Genomic DNA, 20,946 nt, shown 5'->3' with positions numbered 1-20,946 from the left:
GTACAAAATCCAGGCCCAGGCAACTCAGAGGAAAAGGGGCTGGCCTGGGAAGGATGGGAACCAATGAGCAGAGAGCACAGTGCCATCAAGATGCAGACTGATATTAACACTAGATTACAATTCTGTTTATCCAGCAACCAACTCTTCATCAGGCCCTGAGCAAGGGATCAATATCACCTACTGTACATGGAGAAACTGGGACACAGGATGGATAAGTGACATGACACACCCTGAGTTATACAGGCAGCAATGGACAGAGGCAGAAGCTGAGCACAGGCTCTGTGTACTCAGACCCCTTTAGGCAATGAGTCGGGCCCCTCTTGATGATTTCCTTGGGTAGATTCTGTGGCAAGTTCTCCTCATCTTTGTCTTGAGTATGGGAGCATTGCTGGCTAGGGCTCCTAAAGGAGGTTTTCTAAAGGACGGTGAAAAGTTGTTTGTCCAAAAGCCCAGAGGCCAACAAAACTAGAAAGAATGGGTTTTAAATGGTAGCAAGGAACTTAGCGTAGGTACCAGGAAGAACTTCCTCCGAGTAAGAATCTTTAGATACAGTGGGTCACCAAGGAAGGCCATGGGGCCTCTCTCGCTATTCTCAGCAATTTCCCTCCCCAACACCTCATCACCCCCAGAGTCCCTCATGCAGATTCACCAGAGGCAGTCCTGCCCAGTACTAGCGGGCTCAGAAATCCAAGGTCACCTGTGGGCAACAGACCATCTTGGATGCAGCTTCAGCCATGGGTGACATCAAGCTCAAGCAAGCCGGGAGTGGCCTGAAGCTTTGTCACCCGAACCTCTTGCCATTCTCTGCCCCCTGGGCTCTCCCATTTGTTCCAGTGGCCTTCCCAAGCAACCAGAGAGTAGGTCAGGGAAGCAGCAGAGATGATAAGCTGGGAAAAAGGCAGGGGACACATGGAACCCGAAAGGACTTGTGCCACACCCTGCTCCTTCTTGGCCACTACTGCTTATCTGACCTTGGGCAAATGCATTCCCCTCCCTGGGCCTCAGGTCACAACTCTGTAAGATGGGGATGGTCAAAATAAGTGGGTTGCTGCGAGGATGCCCGGGAGATTGTATGCTTGGTCACCAAACACTGCTGGGGCACCTGTGTTCTGCCATACCTCGGGCTGGGCAACGGGCAAGCACAGTGACAAACAGGAAATCCAGCCCCAGCCCCTGGTCCCAAGGAGCTCTCAGTTCGGTGAGGGAGCTTATGAGTGTCTCTGAGCGCCCAACATAAAGGGGTCCAGGGCAGGGGCTTAGAGTATTACTTTCCTGCCTTTGCTTCCCACGTGTGCAGGGCTCGTGGTCTACAAAATGCTTCTCGTGCATCAGCATATTTGATACCCACGATAGCCCAGACCCTTTGTATTTCAGGTGGGGAAGTCAAGGCCCAAAGAAGTTACATCTGTCACCTACAATCAGACGGATGGCAGTGGCAGAGGCAGGGCCCAAGACCCTGGGGCTCACTAGGACAATTTCCACTGGGGCCCCTCGGTCACCTCCTGGCTTTGCCCTCAGATCCCCCACTTCCTCTTTATAGCCACCTAAAAAGCAAGCGAGGAATACTAGGGACCCCTAGTATATTCCTGATCAGCCACCTGACCCATCCCCAGCTTGCTTTTTAAAAGTCTTCACAGCCCATGTGAGCTACGGGCCAAAATGCTCCTAGTGTCAGTGGGCTTGGAGGAGGAACAGGGATTAGGAGAGTACCTGTGTCCCCAAATCAGCCTTTTCTATGAAGTCCTGTTTCAATGTATACAACATCTACACTTCCAGGATGAAATGTCTTAAGCTTTCTATGGTGCGAAATTCTGAAATTATCTTTTAAAATCCGTGTGTTGCCAAAAATGTCAGAAGACGGGTTTTCTGTGTCCATAGAGAGTTGTCTAGGAGTGTGGACAAGGGATGTTGGGTCAACCTGAGCCAGTGGGTATGAGTAACGAGGGCCGTTGCTTGGGCATTGGGTTCAAGGTCTGTTATTCATCCGTTGATGGATAAAATCAAGGACAGTCCAGAGAAGGCTCAAGTGGAAGGATAGAGAGCCCTTCTTTTTTTTTTTTTTTTTTTTTTTTAGATTTTATTTATTTATTTGACACACAGAGAGAGAGAGAGCACAAGCAGGGGAAACGGCAGGCAGAGGGAGAGGGAGAAGCAGGCTCCTCGCCAAGTAGGGAGCCCGATGCGGGGCTCGATCCCAGGACCCTGAGATCATGACTGGAGCTGAAGGCAGACCAACTGAGCCACGCAGGCGCCCCTAGAGAGCCCTTCTTGATCCATCTTCCCTGCCCTGAGGAATAGAGAGAGAAAGCTTCTGGATCCCCAGATTCTTGGACCTGAGAGGAGGTTGTCCTCAGTGTCTGGCTACAGAGAAGGGGAAAGAGGGACTGAGCATGACACGGACTGTGCCAGAGGCATTCACGTCTGTGATCTCCTTCCTTCCTCACGACCATTCTGTAGGGTAGACGGTATTTCCTATTTTATAGATGAGGAGACTGCGGGTCCGTGATGCGCGGCAGCAGGCTCAAGGCCCCAAAGCAGGTACTTGCTGGAGCAAGAATTAAAACCGAAATCTTAATAGACTGCAGAGGCCTTGCTCTTTCCTCTGTGCCACGCACGCAGGAGAAGGACGGGATGTTGGGAGTGCTCCGGAGGCCACTGGCAATGACTGGGACAGCCCAGGGCAGGCTGGGCCGGGCCAGGTGCCTGCCCCAGGTGCTTCCTCATGAGCTTTTCCTCAGTTGTCTGTCTCTTCCCTTCACAGAGTAAGGCTCAGAGGAAACGCCTCACCTCTCCAAGCATTTGTGGGAGGCTGAAGATTTGTATCTAGGAAGGGCAGGGAAGAGGGCTGGTGACCTCGGCCCAGAGGAAAGCCCCTCCTGGAGCGCTTCTGGCCCTCGCAGCACCCTCGTGGAGCTTCCCTGGAGCCCTTGCCAAGCGTCTCTGCTGGGGTTTTTCCAGAGGTCCAGGGAAATTCCAGGAGTCGAGGATGTCAGTGTTCCTCCTACATAGTCCCGGCCTCTCACCAGCGTGCCTCATCGATCACACTCAGCTACGGCTTCTCTTTTGAATATGGTGTGTGAGCAGGTGTGCGTGCGCACACACACACACACACACTGTAAGTGGTCAACTAAATCCACAAGCCACCCACAAAAGCCTATCATATCCTCTCATCCTGTTTACACTTCGGCGACTCATGCCTCACTCTGTGCAGGGGTCACAGCGATGCTTAGAGAGCAGGTTCTGCCAAGTCCAGGCCTGGAGGTACCACCCCCCTCTCCTCTGATCTCTCTGTCCTCTTTCTTCGTCCTTCCTGTTCTCCTCCCCTTTTCCTCCTCCCAGACTGAGGTGCCTCCCTCTTCCAAAGACCACCCATGCTTAGCCACCCCTCACCTCAACACACACATATCGCCAGTACAGGTCCCATCAACCACAAAGAACGAGGCCGAGACAGGAGTCTGCTGGGGTGTGGGTGGCCGTAGGCCCAGAAAGGCCAGGAACAGGAACTGTTTGGTGGGTGGGTTGTAGGGAAATGTGTGAGAAGAAGCATTTTAGGAGCAGTAGACCAGGCCAGAGAGCTCTGCTGGCCACTCTGGGCCCAGGCAAGAGTTCTACTTCCAGAAGGTTCCATCAATGAAGTACAGTTAGAGGCAGTATAACACAGTGGTTGAGGGCAGAGTTGTTTTTTTTTTTTTTTATGTTCAGTTAGCCACCATATAGTACATCATTAGTTTTTTTTTTTTAAAGATTTTATTTATTTTACAGAGAGAGACACAGCGAGAGAGGGAACACAAGCAGGGCGAGTGGGAGAGGGAGAAGCAGGCTTCCCGCTGAGCAGGGAGCCTGACTCGGGGCTCGGTCCCAGGACCCCAGGATCATGACCTGAGGTGAAGGCAGACGCTTAACTGACTGAGCCACCCAGGCGCCCATACATCATTAATTTTTCGATGTAGGGCAGGGTTTTGATGCCTATTTGGCATCAGCCAGACTGCCCAGGTGACATGGGATAGTTACTTGATCTGTGTCGCATTCTCCTCACCTGTAAAATTGGGATAATCCTAGGGACCTTCCTCGCAGGGTGGTTTGTCAAGCTCTGGTGTGCAGATACGTGCAAAACGCCTGACACAGAGGAAACACTAAATAAAGGTGTGCTATTATTTCAAGGATCACACGTTATCAGCATCTCTCCACGAACCCTCAGCCCCCTACTACTCATTTTCTTCTGTCTCTACAGCTATCAAATCGGCCAAAGGTTTTCAAGCTAGTCCTGGCAGAGGCCATAGGACTTAAGCAGCTCAGTCACCACTCATCCTCATCTGCTGACATTCGGCTTCACTCTTTTTCCAGCGCTGCCCACGCTGGGGGCCCCAGATCGCCCCCAGCATTGTAGCTTTCCCTACTCCTGTATCCCTCGGTTCCTAGCCCTGGTCTTTTGCTCTGTTTAGCCTCTGGCTGGTCTCTCTCCTAGAACCTAACTCCTGATCCTGCCCCCACCCCCAGCCCAGGGCAAGGCTGAGACTGGCTCGAGAGAGCGGCTTGCGCCCATCTCTTTCCAAATCGACGTTCAACGATGTCGTGTTGACAGCTTGGACTCAGCCACTGTGGGAGCCTTTACACCACGGTGATTGGTAAACACTACAAATCGGGGCTTCTTTTCCCCTCCAGTGAGCAAGTTGCTAATCATTTACCAGCATAGCACCGTTTTTACCAATCGATTGGTTCCTCCGTATAGCACCCTGGGCTTCTCCCTACCTGATGACTGCTTTTCTCTCAGAGACTGGATCCACCTATAGCCGACTCCATGCTGCAGCGTTCCCCATCTAATTCATAGCCAGTGGCTATTCCGCTTGGAACATCGGGGCCCACTGTCGTCTGAGTCCCTGTCGTTCGGCACCAAATCTTGCACACTTAGGAACTCCCCTCGCTACTTCCCAGCCTTCATCCTCACGGGGTTCGGGAGGCTCATGTCAGGCCCCTGCCCCTTCCTCCTTCTCTGCCTGTACATGTTGCCCCCAGGAGCCAGCAGCCTCATATCCAAGTGTTGAGCAAGCCAGGATGAGGCAGATGTTGTAGTCTGAAAAGGAGAGTCTAAGATCTAGCAAGTCCTATCGTTTGCTGCGCCAGGGAGTAGGAGGCCTAGGGGGAGTCTGATTCAGGGCAGCCGTTGCCTTCTGTATTGACAACGAGTGGGCCAGTTCATTGTTGTTACTTATGTGTTCTTAAATAACAGCTGCACGACGGCAGGGATTTGAGGCCTTTTTGGTTTTCTGCTGTGTTCCCAGTGCTCATCAGTGCCAGGCACATACTAAGGGTTCAATAAACATAGGTTGAATGAAGGAAGGGGCAAACGTGGTCATTCGGCAAATGTTTCCCCAAGTTTTTACTCACTACCGGGCCATTTTGGATCCTGGTGCCACAAGCAAAAAGAAGATATGGCTCCTGACCTCAAGGAATGGCTGGTCCTGTGGGCCGTGGAGGTGACTATTAGCCGAGCCTGGGAGTAACTGCAGGATGATTTGTGAGCCTTGGTGCCGGCTGGAGCGGGGCAGAGGCTCACAGCTTCCAGGCGAGGTGAGGTGCTGTGTGGGCCAAAGGAGACACGGCGTTTGTCTGCACTTGCTCAGTGGACTGCACGAGCTGCTGGCTGGGGTAGCCGCCCAAGGCCTCTTGGCCGGAACATAGCTTTCATTTGCTCCCTCACCCCGGCGCCACCTACGCAAGGGAACTGAGCTGTTGGCCAGGAGAAGGAAGTCAGGCAGGGAATCCCGGCCCCTCCCTGCCCCAGACGGGGCCCGGAAGGGCCTGGCATGCTTCTAATATCAAGCAGCAAATTCAATCAGGCAGATGAGAATTCCTCTTATTTTAATGTATTTAGAAGAGAGTTTAAGGTGGATTTTGTTGCATGCTGTATATTTTTACAACATGAGGTCAGGCCATTTTGATAAATGCTCTAGTGCAGCCAGGAGGCAGGTCTTGGGAAAGGGTGAGTGAGAGAAAAAGAAAGAGGGCGAGTGGAAGACAGGGACACAGACAAAGAAAGAAAGAAAGCCAGAGAGACAGAGAGAGACAGAGTGTGTGTGTGTGTGTGTGAGAGAGAGAGAGAGAGAGGGAGGGAGGCGGACTGTGTGTGTGTCTGTGGAGCTGCTTTTGCACGTGTCTGTGACTTCACGTGTATTTCTGGGTCTGTTTGTTGTTTGAGTAGACAAAGCCCTTTGGGAAAAATAGAATGATTTTCCACCTGCAGGAAGCGAGGCAGCCAAGGCTGATTGGGGCTGCCCCACTCCGTGGCTCTCAGAAGGCCTTGGGCTGGAAATTGGGTTACTCCTGAGGCCAGGCCCCAGGCTCTGCTTAGAAATCGAGATGCAGGCAGGCTCCCAGGAAGGCAGGGGGGCAGCTCCCAGGAGTCTTAAAGACCTCACTCTGAGGTAATCCTCAGCACGAGAGGGGCCCTGGGCCCCAAGGTGCCCCCGGCTATGCCATGTGGCTCCTTACTCACCTTCCCTGGAGGGTCCCCCATCCTGCTCTTAGAAGGCAGCACGCATGGCTCCCAAGCTTTCTGGGAAGGCAGCTGAGGCAGCAGCCCGAGACCAATGTCACTGGAGCCTTGTTGTGCCATTCTTGAGATCAGAATGCGTGAACATGGCAAGAAGGCATTGGCTACCAAGTTGGGAGAAAAGGTTTCCAGTCTGAAGGCTGAGGAATGAATAGGATGACCCTTGGAGGGTTTTGTCTGTACCTAAATACGTGCCTAAAAGAAAGTTTTCACCCACTGTCAAGATCGGGGGAAGAGGATAGTTTGGATTCTATTTCTGGAGAACTTTCCCAGCTTCAGAGTCCTAAGAAAAGACCCCAAGTGGTCGAAGCTGGCACTGAAAGGCCGTTGGCGGCCCAGTCAGGGCCTGACAGGTGACCCGAGTGCCAATGACTCCGTCCCTCTACTGGAGAGGTGCTTGCCCATACAAACCAGCCTGGTGTGTCTGCCCTTGGGGCCTTTACCATGATGCAGCTAGTCATTTCCATGGCAACTGAGGTAGGGTCAGCTTTGTAAACCTTTCCTCTAGAGAGGCAGAGGGATCTGCGTTTCTATTCCTTTGCCTCAATCCTGGGTTCCACGAGGCAGCCAGCTCACAGGAGGGACACAGATCTGCCCCAATTACCTCTTCAGCCTAGCTCGGTGGCCTTTGCCTCCCCTTTTTAGAGGAGGACCAGACAACTACCACATAAAGGACTAGAGGACAGGGACAGTGAGAAGGGGATAAGGAGAAAGACAAAGGCCATGTTGTTATCTCTTCCAAAACAGTGTAGACACTTCTTCAAACAGGATGACTGGCTGGCTTGTGGTCTCTTCTAACTACAAGTATCACCTTGGGATGGGCGTGGTGGTCTGCGAACTAAGAATCGGAGTCAAGGATGCTCTGTCTTTGCTCCTACTGGTCGCCAGAAGACAGCGAATTGTTCTGTGGCTTGTCTCCCCCAACCTTGCCATCTGCCCCACACCATCCTCCTCCTGATTAGGCCTAGCCACTACCACCCTCAGGGTTGGCAAGTGTGGCAAGACCAGGAGATCTGGCGAGCTCTTGGTGCCTTAGAGAACTCTTGACTGCTAGCATTCAGGGGCTCGGGGTCAGGAGACGCTCAGCCTTATTTTTCTGTCTCTTTCACACCATGGACAAGCTTGCATCAGTGCCTATTATATGCACTGGAGCATCAGAAAGGGGGACTTTTGCAGAGAAGGCAGAAAATGCCTAAGAACTGGGAACTCCTAAAGGAGACTTTCCCGGGCAGAGCAAGAGTCTACGTGGTGGGCTTACTGCAAAGGCCTGGAGCCAACTCCGGGGCAAAACAGGAAAAGGCTACATTAGGGTCTGGGTAGCCATGGCAGAGTGGTCATGAGCTACAGCACAGAGCTTGCTCAAGGAGCGCACAAAATGTCCAGAAAGTCCCCTGGGTGGGGACCACCGAGAGGCATTGCAGTCTGACACCCATGGCCCGGAGGTTTCTTTCTGTCCAGAGAGCATGCAGGTCTTCCCACGAGCACGTGTAAGGGAGAGGGTATGCACGTGCAATATGCACGCCGATTTCTTGCCTGCGCACCAGAGGGGGTGTGGGCAGCTACCCCTTGCCTGCAGCCTCCACTGTCTGTCAGAGCCAAAGAGAACGAGAGGTGCCGCCACCTGCCCCCTCCCCCCAGTGCAATTAGAAACTTCCATCCCAGAAGCCTTTGCTCTGGAGACAGTCCCCAGAGTGTGGCCACCTGGTGTCTCTCTCCCACTTCACCAGCCTCCTGGGAAGCCAGAGTCTTTCTGTCCTGTCTGGATCTCCAGGCAGTTTTCTGGAGCGCAGGTGAAACCAAGCTCCCTGGACACCCGGACTCCTACGGTCCCTTTTATAGCTACTGTCTGAAACAAGTGTCTCTCTTCTGAGGACTCCTAGTCATCTGGCCCTCCCTGGCCCCCATCCCCTGCCCTGTCCTCCACTCTGCTCCTCCAGCTGAGAGCCATTCCCAACAGCCATGCAACCTCCAGCAAGCATCCTGCCATCCTCTAGCTCGGTGCCCGAGTTTCTCCCGATGGCTCCCAGCACGTCCTTTCTCCTGCCTCGGAATTACTCCTTGGCCTCCATCCACAGTTGCCTCACGTTTCCCACATTTGATACCTCCGAGGATCACCGAAGTCTAATTGCTCTGACAGTTACTGCTGCTGTAGTTCGCCCTGGGTCCTCTCTGTCCCCAGCAGATTACAGAAGGAAAGATTTCTGTCCACACAGTCGCCGAAGAATCCCAAGATAGCTCCATCTTTGTCATCGTCATCCCCTTTCGTCAGAAGGCGGAACTTTGTTCCAGAAGGCCCTGGCCCAGGTGTTCACGGGCTGGGGTGTGGTCCCGGCTCTGCCACTGCCTCACCAGACAGTCGCTCCCCCTCTCTGAGCTCCCTGCTTCCTGCCCCTCACCTTTTGGGGTTGGATACCAAGCACTTGCCGAAGTCTTTCCAGCTCCGAGATGGCTTCATTCTATGTTTGCGTGGAAGATGTGCTGGCCCTTGCCGTGGGCCTCACATGGTCACGGACACCAGTGCCTCCCTGTGACTCGCAGGCCTGAGCCCAGGGGAAGGCTTACCTCATGTCCGAGGCCTGAGGCCCAGAGGGAGCAGTTCCCAGCCCGCTGGCTGCCAGGCCTCAGGCCTCTTTCAGTTTGGGATTCCTGGCCCCCACCCTCCTGTGCACCCTTACTTTGCCTTGCTCCCTGGCCAGCCCCCACTCTTTTCCATTAACCCTCCCTCCATCTGGCCCCATGTCTCCTCCCGGGCCCCTCGCCCCACCACGCCCTTCCGTGAAGTGCTCGGCCCTGCTCAGGGATGCACGGGTTCCTTCTCTCCCTCCTTTCTGGCGTCTCACCAGCCGGGAATTCCTTTGGAAACAGAGCCTGGAAATCCTCCTGTCTTGGGAAAGTACTGGCCCCTACCCCGGTGGCCCAGCTGCCGAGCCCAGGCCTGCAGCAGGGGTGTGGGTGGGTGGGTGTGTGTGTGTGTGTGTGTGTGTGTGTGTCAGTGTCTGGCCCTGGAGATTTATAACCTGTGGCAGGAGGGGGCCACTGCCTTTGGAAGCATTTCTTCTGTCCTCAAACAAAGGTTTGCAGCCAGGGCCCTCAGGGGAGCAAACAAGCAGAGGAAGCAACAGGCCCCGCGTTCGCCTCCCCCTTCGCTGCCAGCCGCCCCCGTTTCTCCCTGCCTCGTCCTCAGCACCTGTCTCCGTCTGGCTGGCCCCGCTCTCACTCTCTCGCTTGCTTCTTCTCTATGTGGCGGCTGTATCGCTTACTCTTTTTACCTTGCTTCCCCTCTCCAGTCCCGCCCTTTCTGTCCTCCAAATGTCTGTCACATCCGTCCCTTCTTTCCCACGCCCACCGTCTCTCCTCAGGCCTCCTCAAGTCGCCTCACCCCGCTACCTGTCCTCGATGTTGATAATCTCGCCAGAGTGGCCTTCCTAACAGCAAATCTGATTACATGGCTTCCCCTGCTTGAAAACCCTTGAAGGACTCCCTGTTGCCCACAGAGTCAAGTCCTCATGGCCGAACTCGGTATTCAGGGCTCCCTTCCAGCACCATCTCCCACCCTTTGAAGTCATGAACTCTACGCCTGAGCTACGCAGGGCTCTCCTTCTCCCATCCTTGCTGGAGGCCCCACAGGCACCTCAGACTCTCCAGGTCCCAAACCGAACACTGCCCTGCCTCCACAGCGTTCTGCCCCCGCAGTGGCCTCCTTGCCTTCCCTGACCCCCGGCATCCATTTGGGGACCAGATTCCGTCAATCCGTGATCTCTGCCGTCCTGACATCCCCACACCGTCCTTGCTGCCACCACCACAGAACACAACAGGATCATCTCTCGCCTGACAATTACAACAGGCTCTCCCCGGAGCCTCGGTGAGATTTCCAACCAAGCTCGGATCAGGTTCTGCTCCTTCTTGAAGCTGTTCGCCTCGAGGCCCCATCGCCTTCCCAGCCTTGCCTCCCAAGGCTACCAGTTCCCCTCAGCCCTTGCCATGCTTGGAACCCCAGACTGTCCTAGTCCCTGTTCTTTGCTTCTACTATTGCCTTCAGCCAGAATGCCCTCCCACCTCTCTGCTTTTCAAATTCCCTGAGAGGCTCTTTGAAAGTGCTTCTTCCTCCAGGAAGCCTTTCCAGAGCCGCCCTACTGGAAATCCCCGCCCCTCCTTTAAACCTTGGCTGAGCTTCCTGGCCAGGTGAAGTACAGCACTTAGAGGCACGGGTCCCGTAGTCAGCCTGCCTGGGGACGGAACCCCAGCTCTGACACTCCCCAGTGCCCAGGACAATTTATGTAACCTCTTCGAGCCTCAGTTTCTTGACCTATAAAATGGAGCTAGTTACAGCTCCCGCCTCACAGGGCCCTTGTGAGGAGGAAATGATTAATCTGTGTGCAGTGCTCAGGAAAGTGCCTGCCATAGAGTAAATGCTGTCATAGTGTTATTCTTGCTATTATGAGTAATACGACCTCCTTTACTGGTCTGCCAGACCCTCATGGGCAGGAACCAAGTCAGACCCCTTTGGCTTCCCAGATTGGAATGGCTCAGAGGCATTTGCTGACTGAACTGGGGTGACAACCCCCACCCTCCAGCACCTCAGGCCCCTGCAGAGCCCAGAAGGGAAGAGGGAGGCTGAGAGACACTGGAAATGTCCTCCCCTCCCTAATGTTAGTGGGGCCTGGGGAGCAGGACAGCCCACTGCAGCCGCCAAGCCTCCCGCCTCTCGTCTTGAGGCCACTGTGCAGCCGAACCTTCCGGAGCATGGGGGTGATGGAGACAAATCGGAGGGAATTCAGAGGAGTGAAGTCCCTGAGCCCTTGGGAAAGGGCAGGCCCAGCAGAGGAGGGAGATGAAAGCAGTTCCATGTGTGTGGCTTGGCTGAAGGACAGCGCTGGGTGTGGCGGGGGACATGATAAATGGAGACAGGGATTCCCGCAGTGCAAACAAGCCAGAGAGGGAGATGGCCGGGAGCTCCATGGTGGGGCCACTCTGCTAGGGCAAATGGGCTCCTGAGATGCTAGTCGGAAGCTTCCTGGGGCCCCAGGTGGGCCCACAAGCCCCCTCCTCCTAGTGGCCTAGACAGAGGATTCTCCACAGTGGTTCCCAGGGCTGGCAGTTTTGCACGGCTGTGCGGTCCTGGCCCTGAGACAGGGACACCAGCCCTTACCCTTGTCCTACCCACAGCTGCCTGAGGCTGGCCCTGGGGTGGGCTCAGCGGAAGGTCCGAGGTCTGAGGCCTTGGCCCTCCCTGCCAGGTCTCACAGTCGCATTCTGGGGGTGGTATACATTCATTACCTGTAGGCCCATGACAGGGTTTGTGGACACTGAGTCCTCCCTCCCCACCCTCCCACCCCTGCTTACAGCCATTGTTTTCAGACCATCAACCTCTGCCCTCTCCTCCCGGGTACTAAGGGGCATATCAGGGGCATAGAGAGGCCAGGAGGAAATATTGGAAATGGCCTCTCCATCCTCCCCTCAGATCCGGGCTTCATTGTCCTTGGGCCAAGATAAATAAAGCAAGCAAGGGAGAGGCCTCTGCATGCTCAGTGTTGATAGCTAAGCAGCCTGGTTATGGGGGTGGTGAATTGAGCATCAGCCTACCCAAGGCTGCCTCCAGCTCCCTTCCCAAAGGACTGGGGCAGACAGGCAGCCCAGCCAGATGCCCAGAAGTTAGTGGCATGAGGAGCAAAGCAGAACGCCCCCTCAGTGCCCCCTCTCCTGGGACAGAGCTTTCTTGGGGTGCTGAGTCTGAGAGCTCTGGAGGGAGAGCTAGGGAACTTAAAAGGAAGGAGGAATCTAGAGATTGGGGGAGTGGCAGGAGGCTGTCCCCAGCTGGAACCCCAGCCCCCTAAGCTACTGATCTCTGGCCTGCCCAGGCTCCTGGGTCCACTTCCTGCAGTCAGGGAGTCTGAGGGCCCTTAGAGTGGGAAACCTGGGGGATCAAAGACCAGAACCCTCCAAACTCAGGGTTCCCTCGTGGCCTTTGTGAGGCCCCTTCCACCATAACCCCTGAATGGTCTCAGACTGCACTCTTGAGGTCATAGCTTAGCAGAGAGAGTGCAAGTCTTAATGAGACAGAACTGAGTTCAAATCTAGCGTTTGTGCTGGGTTATTGACGAGCAAGCTTCTTATTTTACTTGACAAGTAAAGCCCGACTTTCCCATCATGAAATGGAGACCAAAATCACCTCACAAGACCATTGGTAGGAGTCAACGGGATAACGATGTGCAAAGATCTGGCCCGTGGAAGGTGTGGGTTGCTTTTCCTTGCCCTGTACTGGATGCGGCCCCTGGGCCGCCATGAAGCTCCTGAGGAAGGTACTCTTGGCCAGCTGTGACCCCTAGGTTGACTCCAAGGAGTCCCCTTGGCTCCTCTCACACCAAAGTCACAGAGTGGCTATGAGAGTACCAAGGGCCTTGTCACCTGGGCCAGGGCGACTCACCTCCCTGATCCTCAGAGTGCTGTTGAGGAAGGTTCTCCCCAAGTGGGCCCCCAGGCCCTGGGCTGTTCTCTGTTTCCAGCCATCTCTGGCACCCCAGCCTCCCACACAGCCCTCCTTGTAGTGACAGGCAGGCCTCTCTGTCAGCTCTCTCACTGAGTTTTGCGCTTGCTGGTGGAGCTCTTTCTGTAGGTTCCACACTGGCAGGGCCATCCTTTGTTGTTTGGACTATCCCACTATGTCCACCCCATTCAAAGCCCAGAGCCTACTCCTGAGCCGGCCTTGTCATCTGCTTCATTTAGGAAGTCACTGGAGCAAGGACCGGCCTGCAAAGGTCTACCCATAATGGCAAGGGCCAAAGAAAAGAGCCTGGCGCTGAAGGCCAGGAGATGGGAGGTCTAGTTCCAACTCCTTAACTCACTTCTTGTGTGGTCTTCCTGAGCCACTTCCTCTTTGAACTTTTTTTCCCCATCTATAAAATGGAGGTCCCAATTCTTGTCCCCCCAGGGCTATTGGGAAGTACACAAATGTTAATGGAGGTAGGATCATCGGAGGAATGTTCTGGCTTGAGGACCTGGAATTTAACCTCTTGCGCTTGGCTCTGTTCTATGACAGTGGAGTACTCACAAAACATGCAGGGACCCCAATCCCAATTATTGTCACTCAGCTGCTTCCATTTGGTTAGAGGCCAAGATCACCAACTCTTTACAGTTCACTGGTTCATCTCAATTCTTTGTGAGAAAAATTGCTCCACCAGTTCTGAGTCTTCACTATTTGGAAATCCTTCGTGTCTATCCCAAATCCTTCTTACTGCAGTTCCATCCCAGGTCTACACACTTCAGACACTTTCTAGCCTGCCTTGTCTTTCTTCTCCTCCTCAACTCTTGCCCAATCTTCAGAAGGGAGAATAAGGTTGAGGGCAAAGGGTAGCCTTGTATGTGGCCAGAAGGAAGAGACCGTAGGCATGGCATCACTCTTCCAGAAACCCTTCAGCTGCCCCACACCCTCAGCCTCACCCTTATCTCTCACCCTGGCCCACACTGTCACAGCTGGAATACTTGTGGTCTCTCACCATGCCTTGGAACTAGGGCGCCAACGTTGACTTTAATCTCCCCTGGCAGCTCCGTGGCATCAATAAGCCCCAAGTTTATGGCAGAGGAAAAATGAAACCCACATTGCCCCAACTAGGTCCAGCCCCCACCCAGCAGAGCCAAGGAGATCCTCCAAGGGGCAGCGAGACCCCCCAGCTTCCCCCTGCAGGCATATGGAGGTGGGGTGGCATGGTGATGAGTAGCCACACTCTCCTCCCTGAAGGCACAAGGGTGCACCCCAGCCCCCCAAGCCCTTCCTCTCACTTCTCTCAGCCAGGAGGGCTTCCCCAGCATTTGCAATGGGGGGCAGCTCCCTCCTGAGTTTGAGGTTAAAGGGGACGCCTTCTCCAGGAATCTGTAGCCAAATTGCTGAGCTGTTCATAGTGACCTGGAGATGATGTTTGGAAATCTGATTTGTGATAACATAATGTTCCTTTTAAGTAATGCTGGCTGGAGAGGGAAGGAGGAAAAAAAACGACCAAGAAAAACAACCTTATTGAGGTTTAAAAAGGGACGCTGTCGTGGCTGCCTCCTTAATCTCCCAAATCATTTTCCTCTCTTCCCCCTCCTCCTCCTACCCCAGACCTGCTTTTGTTTATAACAATCTCTTGGAAAGAAGATTGAAAGTGAAATCTGTTTCCTTGCTTAAATATATATATTTAAAGGGGGGAAGAAAGCCCTCTCTCCCCACCCCCTGCCTGCTCTTCGCCTGAGCGCTGTGGGTAATTGGAGGGCTGCCTGCTCGGGGCTAGTCGGTCAGCATGGGCTCTCCAGTGCCCACTCATCACCCCATCACAGAAGGATCATTAAGGCAGGAAAACAGGCTGGGGGAGAGATGGGAAACCCGGCAAGGGGGGAGGGCAAGGGCATCACTTATTCACTGACTCCAAGCACTGTTTATGTAGTGGCTGGTGACCAGCGGTTTGCTAGCTCCAGAGGAGAATAAATACAGTATGAAGGGACAAAGTTAGACACAAGGCAGGACTTCCACTTTCATTGTTTAACATACAGTGCATTTAGCCAGTAGTGAAAAGAGTTGAGAAATTTTAGCTGCATTTCTTAATGAATGAGTGACCCTGTTCCCCACACCTCTCTGGGCTAGGGCCTAGCTTGTGACAGAGGGAGGGTTAAGATGAAACATTTGTGTTGCAGCAGGAAAGGATGGGGTGGCAGCCAAGAGACCTCCCAATGAGGAGGAGATGGACCCAGTTGGGGGGTGGGGTGGCTATCTAGGGAGGGACAAGCACAAGTAGTAGAAGCTAGCTATTGTCCACAAACACCCCCGCCCCCACACCCCAACACACCCATGTGCTCACACCACTTCCCTTCTCTGCTCTGCCAGGGCCCATGCCGGACATCTCAGGTGGCATCTCATGCACCACCCATTGTTTGGCCCTCACCCTAGCCTTCCACTCTTCTTGGCCCAGCCTGAAGCCAACCAATAGGCATAGCAGGGCAGGACAGGGCACACTGAAGGGAGAAGGAGGTGCCGAAAGCCTGACATGCAGCCATAATGGCTGCCTGCCAACCCAGGATGGATTCCTCTGACCCCAGCTTCTCAGGAACACCCACTTCCCTGGACACTTGTGCTCGGAGGCCTGCCTGCCAGGAGTTGTGCTTCAAGAGAAGGAACAGAGGGGGGCTTTTTGACATTCTTTCCAGGGAAACTTTCTCCTCCCTGCCCCATCCAGGGCATGTTATTACTATCAGGAATATCAGACATTTCACCTCAAATGAAAGTCAGGTTAAATGTCCCCACTGCAGAAATTCCACATGGTTCCAGATAGAGAGGAGAAACTCCCCCTCCGTCTTCTTCCTTCTCTCTCCCCTTCCCCGAGAGTGGAAGAAAAACATCAATTTTTTCTGACCGTATGTTTTCTGACCATTCAATCCAGCCCTCTCAGCTTACAGATGGGGAAACTGAGTCCTAGAGTGAAGAAGGGGCTTGCCCAAATTCACTCAGCAAGTTCGTGGCAGAACTAGGACTAGGATCGAGGGTGTCTTGATTTCCATCCCACGGTATTTTTTCACAGCACACATTTGCAAGCCTGCCACTGGGTGTCTTAGCATCTCTGATGCTGGGGCAGAAGCAAGAGGCAGCTTCTCGAAATGCTTGGCCTGCAGAAGTCACTTACTATTGCTTGATACAAAAATCATATAATTATGGGCTAGTCCCTACCCTTCTCTGGGTCTCAGTTTTCTAGTCTGTAAAATGAGAAATACAGGGGCGCCTGGGTGGCTCAGTCGGTTAAGCGTCTGCCTTCAGCTCAGGTCATGATCCCAGGGTCCTAGGATGGAGCCCCTCATCATAGAGCTCCCTGCTCAGCGGGGAGCCTGCTTCTCCCTCTCCTTCTGCAGCTCCCTCTGCTTATTCTCTCTCTCTCTCTTCCTGTCAAATAAATAAATAAAATCTTTAAAAAATGAAAAAAAAAAAAACCATGAGAAATGCAGGAGGCCATTGTTTTAATCTGCTCAGCATCCATTCTTTCTCTTTTAATAACAGCACCCCAAATTTTTTTTTGAGAAACTACCCCTCCCATGCTGTGAATTCATATCAGTCAGCATCAAGGGTTGATGGCTGACCCAGCCCTGGCCACTCAGAGCATTCCATCACACTGGACAGAGTAATTGATTTATGCAGAGTCATGTGACCACAGCTGGGCCAATACAAATCCTCCCTGAAACTTTTGATGAAAGTATAAGGAATGAGACACTAGGGATTGATCAGCCAAAAGACATAAGCCTAGAGTCTCGGGGATTCTGTGAGAGGAGTCTGTCTGAGAATGATGCCTACAAAGAGAAATGGGCATCTAAGAGATGGATAAGCCTCATTTGAGCTTGGGATCTAGCACTGTCTGACCAGACCACCCTTGTACTTTACATTTATGTGAATTGACAAAATCCTATTTTGACTTAGGCCAGTTTGAGTTAGATTCCTACCATTTGCAACCAAAAGGGGACTCAGTAATGTAGGAGAGATTGGAGATACCCTATATCACCAAATAGTAGAGTTAGGAGAGACCTTAGGTGATTGATTGCCCAGTAGAGACTTAGGGGCAATGTGACAAATGAATCGACGAGTCTGGGAAAACCTTGCCCTTCATGGGCTGGTATAAGACCTCATCCATTTTGCCAGTTGCATTTCTCCAGCCCTTTGCCTGCAGTAGACAGAGTATAGACTTTGGAGTCAGTAGGAACACTGGTTCTTCCACTTCCTATCTATGTAATTTGGGCCATGTTCGCTATCTAAGCCTCAAGTTTAACCCAAGCAGGTGTCAAAGGGCTGACAGGTCTCATCCGAGGAGAATGGGATAAGGCACCATGACAAGACTTGGAATGTTAGGACAGCAGACATTTATAGGATCATTTGCTAAAGGCAAAAAGATTGGCAAACATGCTTACAGGCAGCTGCGGCAGGGCTGGACAGGGACACCTCATAGTGTTGCGGTGCACAATTCTGGGGGGGGGGGGTGCATTCACATAGTCTATGATTAGAAAGGAGCACCCTGGAGTTTTAGTCCATAGCCCTTATAAACTTACACCATAGCTCTGGGGCTCTGGCACATTGAAATTGACACCCATGTCTTCTTCACTGAAGGCATATTCAGTTTTACTCTTGATATTGTTAATGAAGTACAACTGCACGAATGTTACTGTGAAGCTATTGGTGGAAATCTAGTGCAATAGTATTCTTTTGTGGCCAAATTTCCTAAGAATACCAAAATATTACCCCAGACCCAAACTAGCTCGCCCCACAAGGTTCTCAGGAGAGATATATCCACATAGAACAATAACAAAGGAAAGCAGAATAGCACTTTGCTGTTAGCTGGGCTTCGGGTGTCAAACCTCAGTGTGAGCTCAGGTACCAGGCCACTAGGCAGACGTGTGCAGCCTAGCCTAGAGTCTTGAGGGGATCTCAGTTGGAAACTGCAAGGCCAAGCCCGAATGGATCTTAACACACTTTCATTAGCATCATGGAAGAAAGAGACAAAAAAGACTAATGGCTGACTAAAAGCTGTCCCTAAGCTAGCACATGGCTTCAGCCACATGGGTGAAAGAGAAAAAGAGGACCAATCCACACCTTTATCCTAATATGTGATGCATAGTGACTTGACCCAATGAGTCCTGATAATTGACCAAACTTCCTGGTAGGGGCAGGTGAACAAAGAAAGGGATGGTAGAAGGGTGGTTTTCCCAGCCCTGGTCCACAGATATTAGTAAGACCTGAGTGAATAGACAGGTATGGGGAGAGTAAATGGTGGATCGAGTATCCCTAATAGACTCCTTCTTATATTCCAAATCTCTAGAAATGATAGATACTATATTTTTTTAAAAAAGTTATTACCATTCAAGAATACACTTAGTGATCAATAGAAAGAGACCATGGAGAGGGTAAAACAAAGGCATTTTCAACACATCCAAGCACTCAGAAAGCTTATAAGTCACAAATCTTCTGTGAAATAACCAATAGTAAATATATGACGCTAAGGAACACAATGAATTCGAACACAAAAGGTGAGATATAGTAAGAAATGAGCAAATAAATCAGTAAATCTGTAAGAGAAGATATCAGTGCAAGAAGTGAGTGGGGTGACAACATGGGGAGGGGATGGCAAAGAGGGAAAAGAGGTAAGAAAGTGCATTCTAAGTTTCTTGCCTTGTTTGGAGGGAGAATAGAGATACTGATTAATGTTAAATGTTGACAGATAATTTATATTAAAGTTTTAGTATGTGTAGTAATATTGTGCAGGTGAACCCTAGAAGCTTAGAAATAAAATGTATACTTCTTAAACCATTTACAAGACACATTTGTAAAACAAAATAGCACCAAAAGGTTGAAAATAAAAGAATTGAAAAATATACTCCAGTGCCCATACAAAGAATACAGGTATAACAATATTAATGTTAGACAAAACAATTCAAAACAAAAAAAGCAATAAAAAAGATTAAAATACTTCATCAATAATGGGTACAGGCTTCCACAAAGATATAACTCTAAGCCCTTACAATTTAGGCTTAAAATAGAGATCAGCAAATTCATTATCATAGCATAAAAACACACTTTCCACAGGAATTATCACATCAGGTGCTAACTAACTTACTAACTAACCTAACTAAACAAGAACATACAGGATTTAAATAATACAATCAACAAACTTGAACAAATGTATGTTTGTATTAACAAACAGAAAATGCACACACTTTTCAAAATGCACATGAAAGACTTATAAAAATGAATGATGTATTAAGCCACAAGGGAAATCTCAAGGAATTGATATCGATAAAAGCAGAAATCAATGAAAGAAAAAAAATTTTTTTAAGTTGAACAATAGGGGCACCTGCGTGGCTCAGTCATAAAGTGTCTGCCTTCGGCTCAGGTCATGATCCCAGGGTCCTGGGATCGAGCCCTGCATCAGGCTCCCTGCTCAGCGGGAAGCCTGCTTCTCCCTCTACCTGCTGCTCCCCCTACTTGTGTTCCCTCTCTCGCTGTGTCTCTCTCTGCAAAATAAATAAATAAAATCTTTAAAAAAAAAATTGAGCAATAAATGAAAAACTGGTTGTTTGAAATGACCAATGAAATATATAAGTGCTCTTTCTGATAAAGAAAAAGAGAGGGAAGACATAATAATAGGAATGAATTTAGGCTCTAGAGAAGATTGCTTTATTTTACAGATAAATTTGAAAACCTAGATGAAATTACTTGTTAAGAAGTTATAAATTACCAAAGTCATCTAAGAAGTAGTATAAAATTGGTTAGACTGATAGCCAGAGAAGAACTGGAAGGGTAGTCAAAGAACTACCTGTAAAAGTTGTGGTAGAGAGCTTCTAAAATGGCCCACAATAATCCCTACCTCCTTGTATTCACACCTTTGGTTAATCCTTAAGTGTGGGTTGGACCTTGTGGGCTTGCTTCTAGTGAACAGAATGTGGCAAAAGCGATGGAGTGTCACTTCCAAGATCAGGTTACAAAAATATTAAGTTATTTTTGTCTTGCTGGCATTTTCTGGTTGTCTCTTGCTGGCCTTGATGAAGCAAATTGCTATGTCGTGAGCTCCTCTATGGAGAGGTTCACATGGCAAAGAATTGAGGGAGTCCTCTGGCCAACATCTAGCGAGGAACTGAGGTTCTTAATCCAACAGCCCACAAGGAACTGAAACTTGCCAAGAGCCACATGAGTGAGTTTGGAAGTGGATCCTGTCCCAGTTGAGCTTTGAGATAACTGCCGCCTCAGTCAGTGCCTTTTTTTTTTTTTTTTTCCAGTCAGTGCCTTGAAGGCAGGTTGTGAGAGATCCTAAGCCAAAGGTATCCAGCTAAGCCATGTCTGGTTTCTTGAGCTGCAGAAACTGAGAGATAACAAATGCCTGTTGTTTTAAGCCACTAAGTTTTGGGATAATTCATTATACAGCACTGTATAACTAATACAAATATAGACAACAGGCCTGGATAATTTTCTGTATTATATGAACTGTTTCCGAGCATAGAAAAAGATGAACAGCTATCCAACTTACTCTAGGAAGTTAGCCTAACCCTGATACCAAAGGTGAACAAAAAGAGGATATGTAAAACATATGACAAGCTAATCACACCAATGAAAAAAGCCATAAGTAAACATTCAGCAAACAAAATCTAACAGTGTGTTAAATGAATCCTAACCATGTAGAATTTACCTCCAAGAAAGTAATACTTTTAAAAAGTATCGAGTACTTATTATGTAACTAGAATCTCTTCTAGGTTTGAGGCATACACACACATACACCCCCCCCCCACAGTCTCATGAGGTACCTTCTAGAAAATTTAGGTGGGCAGAGGCTTATAAATCCACAGGAGTTTGTGGAGGAGGAAGTGGGATTTGAACCCACCCCACTATGCTGATCAACATCAGA

Source organism: Mirounga angustirostris, unplaced genomic scaffold (genome assembly GCF_029215605.1).
Source record: "Mirounga angustirostris isolate CCGP_5_RB_7025 unplaced genomic scaffold, mMirAng1.0.hap1 SCAF_11, whole genome shotgun sequence".
Lineage (NCBI taxonomy): Eukaryota > Metazoa > Chordata > Mammalia > Carnivora > Phocidae > Mirounga > Mirounga angustirostris.
Note: the sequence above shows the minus strand (reverse complement) of the source record.